This window comes from Eurosta solidaginis, chromosome 2, assembly GCF_040869045.1.
Source record: "Eurosta solidaginis isolate ZX-2024a chromosome 2, ASM4086904v1, whole genome shotgun sequence".
In the NCBI taxonomy this organism is placed as follows: Eukaryota; Metazoa; Arthropoda; class Insecta; order Diptera; family Tephritidae; genus Eurosta; species Eurosta solidaginis.
In genome coordinates, this window is record NC_090320.1 from 308,976,201 (window position 1) to 308,993,030 (window position 16,830).

Here is a 16,830-nt window from a genome sequence, read left to right on the forward strand (position 1 = left end):
GCAGTTACTTTCTTCGGAGTTGTACAAAAATGTTTTACTATAAAATGTACCGAACTCACTTCATAGTCTTTCAGACAAAAGCCAAGCATACGGTCATGTTACCGTCATTCTCAAGTACATCAACAAGTTCGAATGTATCTTGCTCTCCTCAATTTGGTTCAAAATACTGACTACCATTAATGAAAGAAACGTGGTCCTCCAAGCTAGAGACGCCACCAGAGATGTTGAGGTTCGACCTCTAGATGCCTTATTAGCTGATTTGAAGTTGATCAGGAACCAATGGGAAATGATTTTAAACGAATGCAAAACAGTTGCTTTCAATTGAAAATCTCGCCAAAGTTTCCGGACATTCGAAAGAGAAAACCCAAAAGACGTTCTGAAGATAATTTAAATGAGATGATTACGGATTATTAAGTCTGATTTTAAAAACAATACATTCCTGGTTATCGTTGATTCGGTAATCACTGGCATTACTGAACGATTTGTAGCTATGAGAAATTTGAGCGAGACGTTTTCCTTTTTATGGCAATTTGAAGACATGGATGAAACTACGGTTCGGCGAGCGCAGCAAAATTTGTCGAAAAATACTAGTCGGATATTTCTCAAAGCTTAGAATGCGATATAATTCACTTGAAACACATTTACTAAGCAAATTTTGATAAAGGTCTGTTACCATTGGAATTGCTAAATGCCATCTATGCTCAAAATCTGTATACAAATTTCCCCAACATTTGTGTTGTTTTACGTATCCTCTGCACTATACCTGTCACTGTAGCTAGTGCAAAACGTTCCTTCAGTGTCCTTTCAAGAATCAAAAACTCTCATAGATCGTGTTCATCCAAAGAGCGAGTTTTAGGACTTGCCACGCTTTGTGTTGAATCCGTTTTGGCAAGACAGTTAAATTTTGATATTATTAAAAAAAAATTTGCGGGGAAAAAAGCAAGAAAACCCACTATTTGATATCCGAACCTTCTATATTGATTAATTTAAATGTCTTCTCCAGTGGCTGTACGCAATCTAATGATGGAATGAGATGCACCCGTATCTACAGTCAGTAAACGTTCCTTTCCATCCACATGTCCTCCGACAGTAATATTGTTTGACCTTCTTCCAATTTGTGAGATAGAGATTATGGGGCATTCAATTGCGGGAGCCAGCTGTTGCCCCTTGCGGCTGACTCGCTTTAGTTTAACGATTGAGTAGATTTGGAGATTTGCTCATCTCCTTCAGCTCTGCGTTTACTGCCACCCACATTGTTGGAAGTATTAGGACCGGTGTTGCAATGACGTGCAATGTGACCTGGGTTGCCGCACTTGAAACATTTCATAACTCCAGCATTTTTCTGTTGTAACCCCTTCAGTATTTCCGAATTGTGTCTACCCAGTCTGGCCTTTCCACTTCCACGCGATGAGCTCTGTCCGCTGGCTTACTCAAAAGTGAGGCTGTTTCTTGTGTCAGTGCATGCGATACCGTTTCAGCAAATGTTAGTTTTGGATTCGCATATGTAGCTCGTTTCGTTTCCACATCTCCTATGCCATTTATGAATTGAATTTTTACCCTCTCGGTGTATTCCACGGGTTCGTCCGCATTTGCTAGATGGGCCAGTCTTTCGACATCCGACGCAAACTCTTGCAAAGTGTCATTCAGCTTTTGGTAGCGATTTTGCAACTCGCTTCCGTAACGTCTCTCGACAGCGGCAAACAATGCTTCATAACTGTTCCTTTTGTACTATGGAATAGTCTGTAATATTTCAGCTGCAGGCCCTTTCAATGCCACGAATAGTGCAGCAACTTTATCTTCATCGCTGCTGACGTCTTCTCAAATTGAAGCTTAAAGACCTGGAAAGGAACACATCCGTCAAAAGATGGAGTTTTTACCTTCGGATTGCTTGCTGAAACAGCCGGGCGATTAAGTTGCAATTCCTGTATACGACCTCTCAAAGCTTCTATCTCGACATCCACTTTGTCCTCAAGCTGTACAATTTTTTTATTCTTTGCTTCTAACTGCGAGGACATTTGTGCCACCTGCAATGATAAGCGCTCCTCTTGTGCTTCCATCTTGGATGTAATCTGTATCGACATTTCTGGAATACGCGTTTCTTGTGCTTTCAACTGCTCGACCAACTGAGATGTCATATATGTCTTCTGTTCTTCAAGTTGAGTTTCCATCTTGGATGTTATCTGCGTCGACATTTTTGAAATACGTGCTTCTTGTGCTTCAATCTTCGATGTTACTGTCGACGTTTGTGCAGATACCTGCAAAAATCGTTGGATCATGTGGTCCACTGGAGAACTTACCATTATACTCCACAGTAATGCAGCAATGGACCAACTCATGTTTCTACACGAACATTTTGTAAGCCGATCATTGCTCGTTTTTAACGAATGTAATCACTACACGATGTTTATTGGACTGTGGGTACTCCATAGATTACTCTGATGTAATGCGGAGCTGGAGTATATGGTCCAGTCCTAGGACTTCGCAATATTTATTGGACCATATTTTTTGTATGAATTGTGGTTAATTTTGGAGCACTCGGTTGGTCCATAGCGAGTACTCCATGGAGTACTCGCGATTTTTGCAGGGATTTGCAGCCAATATCACGTTCAAGTTTGTGCTGGTAACTGTCTGCGATGTTCCATTTTTCTCTTCAATTTTTGTTGTCTCCTCGCCATCAAGAGGAAGACATACTCTTCCACGTTAATTCCTTCTGCTTCCATTGCCTCTCGTAGTCGTGCCTGAAGTTCGAGTTTAATGCCGCTTGTATTCAATCCACAGCTCTCCAACTCCTTCTTCAGTTGCTGGATCTTCAATTCACTGAATTTTGCCATGTCCAAGTTGTATCTTTGGAATTTATTCAAAAATCCTACTTCTGACACCAATTGTAACGAATTTTCTGCAAATCCTTTTATTTGCAACCTTCTGCTAAGTTCGAATCACTAAACTGTTGAATAAATAACTTCAATATTTAATAATGCAAAATGGCATTTATTAAAGTACTTCACAATAAATAACTCTACTATTGCTCGACAGATAGCGTGCTTAATCAAAACTGATTCTCGCGCCTCTACTGGTGTCGCCTTTTATACTGTTTGGTTTACTCGTTGACATTTCTAGGCGGTTCTGCTCTAGAATCTACTAGTTGGCTATCTGCTATAAGTTTCTCAGCTATAACTACACATGCACAATTTTTATAGCTTCTCTCACAGCTAATGCGCGTGTGTTTGTGAGCGACACTTCCAAAATTATATTGCATATCTCAGATAAGATATCTGCATGTGTTTGTGCGTTGCTTCTCCGCTGCGTTTACGTACATTTGTGTAGACATAATGATTGAATTATTGATGTGCATTAAGTCACTGCTTAGCATCGGCTTAGAGATAGCAGTACCCCTTAGTGTTGCTGAGATTCGTAACAATATGTAGCAGCACGCACATACACAGCCACGCTCACCTGATAAAATGCTTGTTCTTGTTCATTTTTTGTGTGGATGCTATTTGGCACTGTTGTACTTCTTAGGCCCAAGAAAAGTGTAGTAGCTGCTAACGAAAACTGCGTAAAATTTTTATTATAAAATTACAAAGAAATATCCTTATTTGCTTTCAAACGACAACTTAATTACATCTCTATTCAAATCCATATGTTTTGAACAATTTTAATTAACAAATTGTGATATTTTATTACCGGGGACGATTGCTAAAATACTACCAAAACCGTCGGGGAGGTATTAATAGACGCGTTTTTGCCTCGCTTCCGAATACTTTTCGCCTTTCGAATACTTTTTCGCCTTTGAACTATTGATAACAGGACAAAACGCGTCTTTCCATTTCTCTTTCCACATTTTTGGACGGGTTATTGCAGTCGACCTCGGTTTCAAACTGTTTTTCGCTGAGAACTTTTGAACAGGTAGAAAAACTTAGTGCCCGTGTTTGTATTCTTATTACTGGAACTACGCGTCCTCAGATACCCCAATTCAAGACTTTTCTATAATTTTATGTAGGACCCATATACTAAATTCGTTCAAAAAAATTTACCATCACAGCAACCCAAATCTGATATTCCGGTCCTTTTTTTTTGTTTCCCTGCGTTGCTTCCACGACAGCAACCCCGGTAATTTTGACACTTCGTTCAGTGTCAAACGCATGTTCCACTGAGTTCCACAATAGTTTTAGTTTGACGCTGACCGAAGTGTCAATGTGTTAGAAAGAGAAAGGCATTGTTTCCTTCTCATACATATTGTAACGAATTTACTGCAATTCCCCTTATTTGCAATCTTCTGCCAAGTTCGTATAGCTAAACTGTTGAATAAATAACTCCAATATTGAATATTGGAAAAATGGCCTTTATTAAAGTACTTAACAATAACACTTATACTTTGCAACGAATAGCTTGCTTAATAACCAAACTGATTGATAGCTCAAATGAAACTGACTTTCAAAATAATACTGCTATAGCTCGCTAGAAAGCGTCTTAATCCAAACTGCTCGTAGCGCCTCTACCGCTGGTGCTTTTATACTCTGTGATCGTCCCGATCAGACAAATCTCTCGATCTAAACGCTGCTAGCATCGCCAAATGTACCACTCTTCTATTTCGTGGTTTCCCAATTGCTTGTATGCGGTAGATGACATCACTGATTGTCTTCACAACTCTGTTCGGGCCTTCCCAACTGCACCGAAACTTGGATGGAACACCTTTCCGCCGGTGAGGGTTTTATAGCAGTACCAAATCTCCCTCTAGGAAACCTTCCGAATTATTTTCCTTGTCGTACCTGTGTTTCGTTCCCTCGCACTCTGTTGCTGGGCCAATGAACTACTCCGTAGAGCTTGCGCCTGACGGATTAGCTTAGCATAATCAGTATCGTTCCCACGTTTCACAAAAGTAGTGCGCTCTGGCTTAAAACTACCCTCGCATTAGGTTTTGTCAATGCCACTGTTTCTCTCGCAAGTACTTTTGATTTTGCTTTATTTGGCCCATTCGATCTATCAACCTTTGCCTTTGACTTTCGTGGCCTTTGTCGAGTCTTTTCCATCAGTACTCGATTACTACTGAACTCTTTCTGCAAACTGAAGTTAAGTGGTATATCCTGGTTCTTATAACGCATCACCCTCATCTGCATATCGATCTTGATGTCATGGTCAACCAAGAAGTCCACTCCCAATATGACTTCATCACCGATATGCGCCACAATGAATTTGTGTAAAACCATGACCTTTCCAATTAATACCTCACATACCACTTCTCCTCGGACTTGGTTATATTCGCCAGTGACCGTACGCAACCTTGCTCCAGGTAACGGTTTTACTCTCCTGTTAACCAAGTCAGATCGGATTAAGGAATGAGATGCGTCCGTATCTACCGTCAGTACACACTCCTTGCCATCCAGCTTTCCTTTGACGGCAAGACTGCTCGATTTTCTTCCAATTTGCGACACAGATATCACAGGGCACTCAATAGCTGGGGCAAGTTTTCGTTCTTTACATCTGGCACGCTCTTGCTCATCTCCTCCAGCTTTGCGTTTACGGCCACCCACATTGTTGGAACTATTAGGACCGGTGTCGCAATGACGTGCAATGTGACCCGCATTTGATAACGCTTCCACTCCGCTTTTGCGATCCCTTCAGCACCTCCAATATTGCGTCTACCCACTCTGGCCTTTCTACTTCCACAAGTGCTTTGAATGCTGGTTTACTCAATAGTGAGGCAGTTTCCTGAGTCAATGCATGTGCTACCGTTTCTGCAAATGTTGACTTTGGGTTTGCGTGTGTAGCCCGCTTCGTTTCCACATCTCGTATGCCATTTATGAAACTCTGGATTTTTACCCTTTCCGTGTATTCCACGGGTGCGTCCGCATTTGCAAGATGAGCCAATCTTTCAATATCTGAGGCAAACTCCTGCAATGTCTCATTTGCTTTTTGGTAGCGGTTTTGCAATTCAATTTGGAATATCTGTTTTCTATGCTCGATTCCATAACGTCGTTCTACAGCAGCCATCAATGCTTCATAGTTGTTCCGCTCTCCTTCGGGAATCGTCTGTAGGATTTCGGCTGCTAGCCCCTTCAATGCTACGAATAGAGCTGCAGCTTTATCTTCAGCATTCCAGTTGTTCACTGCTGCGGTCTTCTCAAACTGTAGCTTAAAGACCTGGAAAGGAACAGAACCGTCAAAGGATGGTGTTTTTAACTTTGTATTGCTTGCTGAAACATCTGGGCGATTTAATTGCAACTCTTGTATACGACCTCTCAAAGCATCCACCTCGGCTTCGATTTTTTCCACAAACTGCGTTATTTTCTCGTCCATACGCGCTTCGAGTTTTGATGATATACGCGCCTGTTGCGCTTCGAGTTGTACTGTTATGCGTGCCTCTTGTTCTTTCAATTGTGTTTCCATCTTTGATGTAATCTGTGTCGACATTTCTGCCAAACGCGTTTCTTGTGCTTCAATCTTCGATGTAATATGTGTCGACATTTCTGACATACGCCTTTCTTGAGACATTTCTGAAATACGGATTTCTTGTGCTTCAATCTTCGATGTAATCTGTGTCGACATTTCTGACATACGCGTTTCTTGTGCTTCAATCTTCGATGTTATTTCTGACAACATTTCTGACATCTGCGACGACATTGATGTTACTGTCGATGTTTGTGCAGATATTGCAGCCAAAATCATGTTCAAGTCTGTGCTCGTAACTGTCTGCGATGTTTCGCTTTTCTCTTCATTGTTGTTGTCTCGTCTCCACATCAATTCCTTGCGACTCCATTACCTCTCGTAGCCGTGCTTGAAGTTCGATTTTATTGACGGTTGTATTCAAACCACGGTTCTCCAACTCCTTTTTCAGTTGCTGGATCCTCAATTCACTCAACTTTGCCATGTCCAAGTTGTATTCCCAATCTTCGGAATTTATTCAACAATTCCTCTTCTGACACCAATTGTAACGAATTTACTGCAATTCCCCTTATTTGCAATCTTCTGCCAAGTTCGTATCGCTAAATAACTCCAATATTGAATAATGGAAAAACGGCCTTTATTAAAGTACTTCACAATAACACTTATACTTTGCAACGAATAGCTTGCTTAATAACCAAACTGATTGAAAGCTCAAATGAAACTGATTTTCAAAATAATACTGCTGTTTCTCGCTAGATAGCGTCTTAATCGAAACTGCTCGTAGCGCCTCTACCGCTGGTGCTTTTATATTCTGCGATTTCCTCGTGGCATCTTCTAGGCGCTTCCAGAATTTACTTAGTCATCGCCATATAATTATAACTACAGATGCACGTATATAGCTTCTCATATGCTTGTATTTGTGAGCGACACTTCCCCAATTACAATTGCATACTTTTGGGAGCATCTCAGATATCTGCATGTGTTTGTGCATCTCTTCTCTGCTGCGTGTACGTACATATGTGTAGACGTAATGATTTATTCGTTTATGTAGATACAAGTGACTGCCTGCTTTATTGTTGTTGTGACTTCATTTACTTAGCATAAGACTAGGGATGTGAGTATCACTTAGTGTCACTCATATTCGCCACAATATCATACTTGTTAACCTGTACTATGAACGAGCGCTTCGGTATAAAAAACAAATTTACACTCACAAATTGAAACCTGAAAATTATTCAAATTCAAATTGTTATGGCGCTGAAAAAAATGTGTATTCAATATTGATTCATTAACAGAATTAAAATTACTCCAGCCATTTAACGTTTCGACCTCAGAATTTGAAATAAGGCTTGGAAATTTGCATACTCCTTTATTTTGACATTATGTTAAAATCAAAGATAAGTCGCATGTGCGCAAAATTTACTTTTACTTCGCAAATACCTCGCTTCCTATGGCTTGCTCGAGTTTCGCGCTCAGTTCGAAGTTGAACACCATGAAATTCTCTCCACAGGTCCAGCCTGAAATACTTTTTCGTGGTCTCATCCATTTCTGAGTTAACGCTCGAGCAGTCGCTGAAACTTTGCAACTATGTGGGTTATATATTAACGAAGCGAACTCGCTCAACTATGGTATTTGAGCTAACTTTGGGTCGCCAGCAACATCGATTCACAGTTTAAATCAATATGCATAGCTCCACCTTTTTTAGTTTTAGTTTTTCACCACAATTTCGAAGCTGTAACTGCGGTAATAATTCAAGTATCGTAATCAAAAATAAATTATTTTCTATTGCTTACAAATTTTATTTTATTAATTATTTCATTAAGCCTCCGTGTGAAATCGGCATAACAAGCAATTTTCATAATTTTTCATTTATATAACTTGTTTGCTAGCAAATATAAATACATATTTTCTTCTTATTAGCACTTGGTTACAGAAACAAATATAACATTTTAATACAACATAGAAAAATAGATCTGCCTACTTGATTAAATTTTTATACCCCGTTTGTACTTGAACACAAGAGCACTACTACTTTGGTTGGATAAAGGTAGTTCGTAATGCAATAAAGGAATCGAGATTGTTATATACTTGTCATAGTTATGCTGCTACAATCACAAACATTTTATAGGATGTTTTTTTTTTGCTTTCGAATTCAAAACTATTGCGAGAATATTGTCCTAGCCGTATAGGAGTAGATATTACATTACATATTACGAAGTGTATGCCATCGTTTTAGGTGCAATTTATTTATATGAGCGAAGGTGCATATATTTTCTGGGTTATTTGTAACGAGTTAAATCTTCGCTCCTATAAAATGCAATGAAAACCTATCAACCTCATACAGTTTGGCGACCGTTAAAGTGAAAATTATAGTTCAGCAACTCAAGATCTATAGTAGGACTGATTTTAAGGATAAAAAACTCAAAATTGTTTGTAACGTAGCGTTACAATAATATGACCCCCACTGTAACCCTTTTTCTCCTACGCCTGATACCCCCACTCTAACCCTTTTTCACCTACGCCTGAGAGTATACATACATAGTACATTAACAGGTAGCCAACATCAGCAGCTACATACCAATGCATGCGAATAGCATTTGGCGATAACAATAATATGCACACGGTACGCCAACTCACGGTAAATGGCAAACTGAAGTACCCAATTAGCGGTTCATTTCTCACTCGCATCATAGCAGAAGCAGTATAAAAGAGAATGAATTGGCTGTTGTCACTTCATTCCTCGCAGGTTAGTCAGAGGAAGTGGTTGCATTATTAAGCAACCCAGTCACTCCTCCTGACTAGCTGAGTTGAAGGGGTGCTGCCTTGGTACTGGTCTCCCCTTGCTTGCGGGGACAACGCCGACTTATGACCATCCGGCCCTTTTCCCCTCCACCCCGGCCCGGCCGTCGACCGGTCCAGCAGCTAAAGGGGCTACCGCTGTGCACTAAGGTGCACTTCCCCTCAGCCCATGTATCGGCCTTCGGAATTCCTGCTGATACAACTCCGCGTCCAGCCCTGCATTCGTGCGGGCATGGAGGCGGTGGCGTCCAGCTGGCGAACCGGCATTAACCAGAACTCTTATTCATTCCTCGCAGGTCCCTCCGCCGCCGCCACTGAGACAGCGTCCTCGCAGGAGGCCGCCACCCGCAACCGCCGCTACTGGTCACCCCCCCCCCCCCCCTAGAAGGTAATCAGGCAGAAAGTTTGCACCGACATCTCGCCTTGGCCACGCCACTGGTACGCGCTCCGTTGCCCTATTGTTGTCGTCGCTATCCTACCTCCGTTGCGCCGCTGCTCCGACGACCGTTGTTGCCGTCGCTATCCTACCGCCGTTGCGCCGCTGCTCCGATGACCGTTGGCCGCCTGCTATCCTACCGCCGTTGCGCCGCTGCTACGACGACCGTTTGCCGCAGTTCCCTCACCACCGTCCAACCAGCTCGCTGGTACCGTCACTGCGTCCATATCCGCTAATACTGTCCGCCGTCCAGACGCCGTGCTAATCCCGCCACTGCATACCGCTGTACCAATCTGTCCGCTAATACTCTCCGCCGTCCAGCCGCCGTGCTAATCCCCCGACTGCATACCGCTGTACCAATCTGCCAGCTAATACTGTCCGCCGTCCGGCCGCCGTGCTGATCCCGCCGTACCGACCCCTCTGCTATTATAACGACCGTTAGCCGCCGCTCGCCTCCCTCCCCCGCCAACTTTGTACGTAAAGCTGCTGCCCTCACTACCCGTCAAGCCGTGTGTGTCTGCGTGTATTCGTCATTAACACATAACAACTGTGTTCTTATTAAGTGGGGGTTTGTGGGACCTCTACTTGACCCTGGATTGACTGAGTGCTACCTCAGCCTTCGACAAAACCCACCTCATATGTTTTTTTATCAAAACATTTTTCAATATTTATTTTTGAAATTTTTTATACATATCCGATTTTTCTCATATCGGGAAGGAATTGGCCTATCAAAAATTTTTTGTTTGATAACTCTAGCCTAACCCGTTACAGAGAAAGCGGGGTTTCCTATTAGACGCTGTTTGATACGTATGCAAAGAATTAAATTTGCGAAAATTCTAGTTCCTATGTCATTATACTGTCACGGATATTAGCATCACTAAGTTATCCCATCACTAAGGCGATGCTAAGGCCATGCCAAGCAGTATTTACGTTAATAATCAAATCAAGTATACATATATATAAGGCAGCCCAGGGAGATGTCACACACAGATGCATTTACTTATACGCCTATGTGCGCGCGAGAGACTGTAAACTACAAACATTCACATCAATAATTCAATCTTTATGTATCTACATAAACGAATAAATAATTGCGTCTACACATATGTACCATGTACGAATACGAGCAGCGGAGAGTCAATGCGCAAACACATGCATATATCTGAGAAGTTTGAGAGCTACTGGACTAGCGCCTAAAAGATGTATAAAATTGTGCAATTTTAGTTATAGCTGAGAACTTTGAGAGCTCATGGACAATGCTAGTACATTCTGGAAAAATGCGAACGAGGAAACCAAAGGGTATAAAAGGCAACAGATGAAGAGGCGCTGTAATTCAGTTTGAGTTGAGCAATCAATCAGTTATTGAATAAGCGCTATCTAGCGAGCTATAGCAGAATTATTTTGAATAGTAGAGTTTCATTTGAGCTATCAATCAGTTTGGTTATTAAGCTTGCTATTCGTTGCAAAGTATAAGTGTTATTGTGAAATACTGTAATAAAGGCCATTTTTCAATTATTCAATATTGGAGTTATTTATTCAACAGTTTAGCGATACTAACTTAGCAGAGGGTTGCAAATAAGAGGATTTGCAAGTAAATTCGTTACAATTGGTGTCAGAAGAGGAATTGTTGAATAAATTCCGAAGATTGGGAATACAACTTGGACATGGCAAAGTTCAGTGAATTGAAGATCCAGCAACTGAAAAAGGAGTTGGAGAACCGTGGATTAAATACAACCGGCAATAAGATCGAACTTCAAGCACTGCTACGAGAGGTAATGGAGTCGCAAGGAATTGATGTGGACGAGTTCGTCTTTTATCCTGATGGGGACGAAACAACAACAAAAATTGAAGAGAAAAACGAAACATCGCAGACAGTTACGAGCACAGACTTGAACATGATATTGGCTGCAATATCTGCACAAACATCGACAGTAGCATCAATGTCGTCGCTACTGGCATCTCAACTAGAACAACAGAAAACGTATATGTCATCTCAACTAGAAGAACAGAAAACGTATATGTCATCAAAGATGGAATCCCAAGAGACACGAATAACATCGAAGATTGAAGCACAGGAAACACAAATTTCTTCACAACTTGAAGAACAGAAGACGTATATGGTATCCCAACATCACAATTGGAAGAACAGAAGACATATTTGGCATCTCAACTGGAAGCGCAAGAGGCACGTATATTTAAAATGTCGGCACAAATTTCGGAACAGGTATCATCGCAGCTCTTTGTGAAACTGGAAGAGCAGGATGCAAAAATTTTACAACTCGAGGACAAAATTGATGCCGAAATAGAAGCGCTAAAAGGTCGTATGGAGCAGTTACAACTAAACCGCCCAGCTGATTCAGCGAGTAATCCAAAGGTAAAGACACCATCCTTTGACGGTTCTGTTCCTTTTCAGGTCTTTAAGCTACAGTTTGAGAAGACCGCAGCAGTGAACCAATGGAATGCTGAAGATAAAGTTGCAGCTCTGTTCGTGGCACTGAAAGGGCCTGCCGCGGCAATCTTACAGACCATCCCAGAGTACGAGCGGAACCACTACGAAACATTGATGAGCGCTTTAGAGAGACGTTACGGAAGCGAGCATAGGAAACAAATATTCCAAATTGAGTTGCAAAACCGCAAAAAGCAAATGAGACATTCCAGGAGTTTGCTTCAGATATTGAAAGATTGGCTCATCTTGCAAATTCAGACGCACCCGTGGAATACACTGGAAGGGTAAAAATCCAGAGCTTCATAAATGGCATACGAGGTGTGGAAACGAAGCGGGCTACATATGCGAATCCAAAACTAACGTTTGCTGAAACGGTATCGCATGCACTGACTCAGGAAACAGCCTCACTTTTGAGTAAGCCAGCGTACAAAGCTCATCGCGTGGAAGTGGAAAAGCCAGACTGGGTAGACGCAATTTTGGAAGCATTGAAGGGTACGCAGCAGAAGAATAATGATGCAGTCAAATGCTTTAAGTGTGGAAAGCCAGGGCATATTGCGCGTTATTGCAACACCAACCCTAACAGTTCCAACAATGTGGGTGGTCGTAAACGCAGAGCAGAAGAAGATGAGCAAATCTCCAAGACAAATCAATCGTTAAACTAAAGCGAGTCAGCAGCAAGGGGCGACAGCTGACTCCCTCAATTGAATGCCCCATAATCTCTATCTCACAAATTGGAAGAAGGTCGAGCAATCTTACTGTCGGAGGACATGTGGATGGAAAGAACGTTTACTGACTGTAGATACGGGTGCATCTCATTCCATCATTCGAGCGGATTTAGTCAACAAGAAGATAAGACCATTGCATGGAGCAATATTGCGTACAGCCACTGGAGAAGACACCCAGGTAATTGGAGAAGTAGAATGTGAAGTAGCAATTGGGAACGTCACGGTACTACACAATTTTATAGTGGCAGGTATTGTTGATGAAATCATAATTGGAGTGGACTTCTTAATCAACCAAGGCATCAAAATCGATATGCAAAGCAAGACGATGCGATATAAGAACATGGATGTGCACCAATGTTGTGAAACATCAAATTGACACTGGAGATGCGAGGCCGATCCGTCAAGCTCCACGTAGTGTTCCACTAGCGAAGCGGGAAGTTGTGAGTCAAATCATACAAAAAATGAGTGACAGCGGCGTCATCGAACCATCAGCTAGTCCATGGAGCTCACCGGTAGTACTTGTAAAGAAGAAGGATGGAAAAATGAGGTTTTGCGTGGACTACCGGAAGTTGAATGACGTTACGAAAAAGGATAGCTACCCGTTGCCAAGAATTGACGACACTCTGGACTCGTTATCTGGTACGAAATGGTTTTCCACACTGGCCTTGAAAAGCGGCTACTGGCAAGTTGAGGTGAAGGAGGAAGATAAAGAGAAAACAGCCTTCAGTGTCGGTGATGGTCTTTGGCAATTTACAGTGATGCCTTTTGGACTTTGTAATGCACCAGCTACTTTTGAGAGACTCATGGACCAGGTACTGAAAGGACTACATTGGAAAACATGCTTGGTGTACCTGGACGACATCATCGTATTGGGCAAGAGTTTTGATGAACATCTTAAGAACTTGGAGGAGGTTTTCCAGAGAATAGCTGGCGCTGGTCTGAAGTTAAGTCCCAAAAAGTGTACGCTGTTTAAAAAGGAAGTAAATTATTTGGGCCACAAGGTAACTATAGAAGGTGTCTGTACATCGAATGAAAAGATAGAGGCAGTAAAGGATTAGCCAAGACCACAGAACCTACATGAATTGAGAAGTTTTCTTGGGCTGTGCACATATTACCGCCGATTTGTACCAAATTTTTCCAGCGTAGCCCATAGCCTCCATGAGCTTACAAGAAAAAACAAAGCTTTTGAATGGAAGAAGGAGCAAGAAGTGGCTTTCCAAACATTGAAGGAGCGTTTATGCACTGCCCCAATGTTAGCATATCCGATTCCAGGAGCAACATTTATTCTAGATACAGATGCGAGTGGATATGCTATAGGAGGCGTTTTATCACAACTGGTCGATGGACAGGAGAAGGTAGTTGCATATTACAGCCGTTCGATTGGAAAACCAGAGAGGAACTACTGTGTTACGCGGAGAGAGCTGTTGGCATTGGTAGAGTGCATTAAACATTTTCACAAATACCTCTACGGCCAGCGATTCCGTGTCAGGACAGATCACGCAGCGTTGAAATGGCTTCTGCAGTTCCGTAATCCGGAAGGCCAATTGGCACGGTGGATTGAGCGACTACAAAGCTACGACTTTTCCATTGAGCATCGAAAAGGTAGTACCCATGGAAATGCTGATGCAATGTCACGAAGACCATGTAGTTTGGAATGCAAGCACTGTTCAAAAGCCGAGGCTAAAGAAGACATTATAGATGTCCGGCTAATGAATATAACATGTACAGATGAATGGGACAAGGAACAGCTAAGAAAGTGCCAGCTAGAAGATGCAGATCTGTCACGTGTTATGCAAGGGCTCGAACGAAATGAAAGACCAAACAGAGAAGAGATGTCAGCAGAGAGTCCCATTGCGAAGTCACATTGGGCACAGTGGAACAGTTTAGAATTGATATCCGGTTGCCTTCATCGAGTATGGGAGAGTGAGGATGGTAAATACAAGAATAAACTGATAGTTGTTCCCAGAAAGAGGATTCCTGACGTGCTCAGTGAGCTGCATAATGGCCCAAGCGGAGGTCATCTTGGGATCACGAAGATGCTCGAGAAGATTAAAGAGAGATTCTATTAGGTTGGTTGCCGTTAGTCGGTCACTGAGTTGATTGCGAACTGCTAGGTTTGCAGCAGAGCGAAAGGGTCCAGAACACGAAGTCATGGCCAGATGAAGCAATATAACTCAGGTGCGCCATTTGAAAGGATCGCCATGGATGTCGCAGGTCCATTTCCTACTAGCAACCGCGGAAACAAATACGTACTGGTGGTTATGGATTATTTCAGTAAATGGCCAGAGGTATACCCAATCCCAAACCAAGAAGCAGAAACAGTAGCAGAAGTGGTTAAAAACGAATGGGTTGCAAGGTATGGTGTACCAATGGAGTTATTTCTGACCAAGGCAGGAATTTCGAATCAGCTGTGTTCCAGGAAATGTGTAAGTCATTGGACATTCGAAAAACAAGGACAACTGCATTGCATCCTCAATCCGATGGTATGGTAGAACGATTCAATAGAACATTGGAGGAGCACTTAAGGAAAGTAGTAGACAAGTACCATAAAGAATGGGATACCCGCATACCATTATTCTTGATGGCTTACCGATCAGCAGTGCATGAGACAACGGGCCAAACCCCTGCAAAAGTAATTTTTGGCAATGACCTTAGACTGTCAGCTGATTTGAAGTTTGGGATAGATGCCAATGCGGAGAGAAATGTCAGGAAATCCACTAGTGATTTGGAAGAAGAGCTAAGAGAAATACATGATCTGATAAGGCAACGAACAAAGATTATGAGTGACAAGATGAAAGCCAGATATGATAAAGCAATTAATTCAGAAGTTTTTCAGGAAGGAGATTTGGTGCTGTTATACAACCCACAACGTAAAAAAGGTTTGTCCCCGAAATTGCAGTGTAATTGGGAAGGCCCATACAAAGTTGTAAAACGGATCAACGATGTAGTGTACCGCATACAAACCATCGGTAAACCACGAACCAAAATGAAAGTGGTCCATTTGGAAAGGCTGGCAACGTTTAGATCGAGAGATTTGTCTGATCGGAACGATCAGACTTAGGTGGAGGGCAGTGTCACGGATATTAGCATCACTAAGTTATCCCATGACTAAGGCGATGCTAAGGCCATGCCAAGCAGTATTTACGTTAATAATCAAATCAAGTATACACATATATAAGGCAGCCCAGAGAGATGTCACACACAGATGCATTTACTTATACGCCTATGTGCGCGCGAGAGACTGTAAACTACAAACATTCACATCAATAATTCAATCTTTATGTATCTACATAAACGAATAAATAATTGCGTCTACACATATGTACCATGTACGAATACGAGCAGCGGAGAGTCAATGCGCAAACACATGCATATATCTGAGAAGTTTGAGAGCTACTGGACTAGTAGATTCTGGAAGCGCCTAAAAGATGTATAAAATTGTGCAATTTTAGTTATAGCTGAGAGGTTTGAGAGCTCATGGACAATGCTAGTACATTCTGGAAAAATGCGAACGAGGAAACCAAAGGGTATAAAAGGCAACAGATGAAGAGGCGCTGTAATTCAGTTTGAGTTGAGGAATCAATCAGTTATTGATTAAGCGCTATCTAGCGAGCTATAGCAGAATTATTTTGAATAGTAGAGTTTCATTTGAGCTATCAATCAGTTTGGTTATTAAGCTTGCTATTCGTTTTAAAGTATAAGTGTTATTGTGAAATACTGTAATAAAGGCCATTTTTCAATTATTCAATATTGGAGTTATTTATTCAACAGTTTAGCGATACGAACTTAGCAGAGGGTTGCAAATAAGAGGATTTGCAAGTAAATTCGTTACAATACTTTTCTCTCTTATGTAACTCAACAAAAAGTATTTTGGGCGTTGTTGTAAGTTGTTTATGAGAACAAAAATATATAGTTTCCTTAGTTTACGAGCAAAATAGGTATATTTTTCAATTATGAGAAATTGTTATTTGATGAAAAATAAATGTAAGGCACGATAACCTCCGAAGAGATTTTAGGCTCTTTTCCAATTTGCGCCGTGC

General features: G+C 41.7%; 1 protein-coding gene across 1 annotated transcript in view; it reads right to left on the reverse strand.

Annotated features, from left to right (window-relative positions):
- The window catches only part of Myo31DF (Unconventional myosin ID), a 90,587-nt gene that overhangs the window by 15,345 nt on the left and 58,412 nt on the right, over positions 1 to 16,830 (reverse strand). The window lies entirely within an intron of this gene.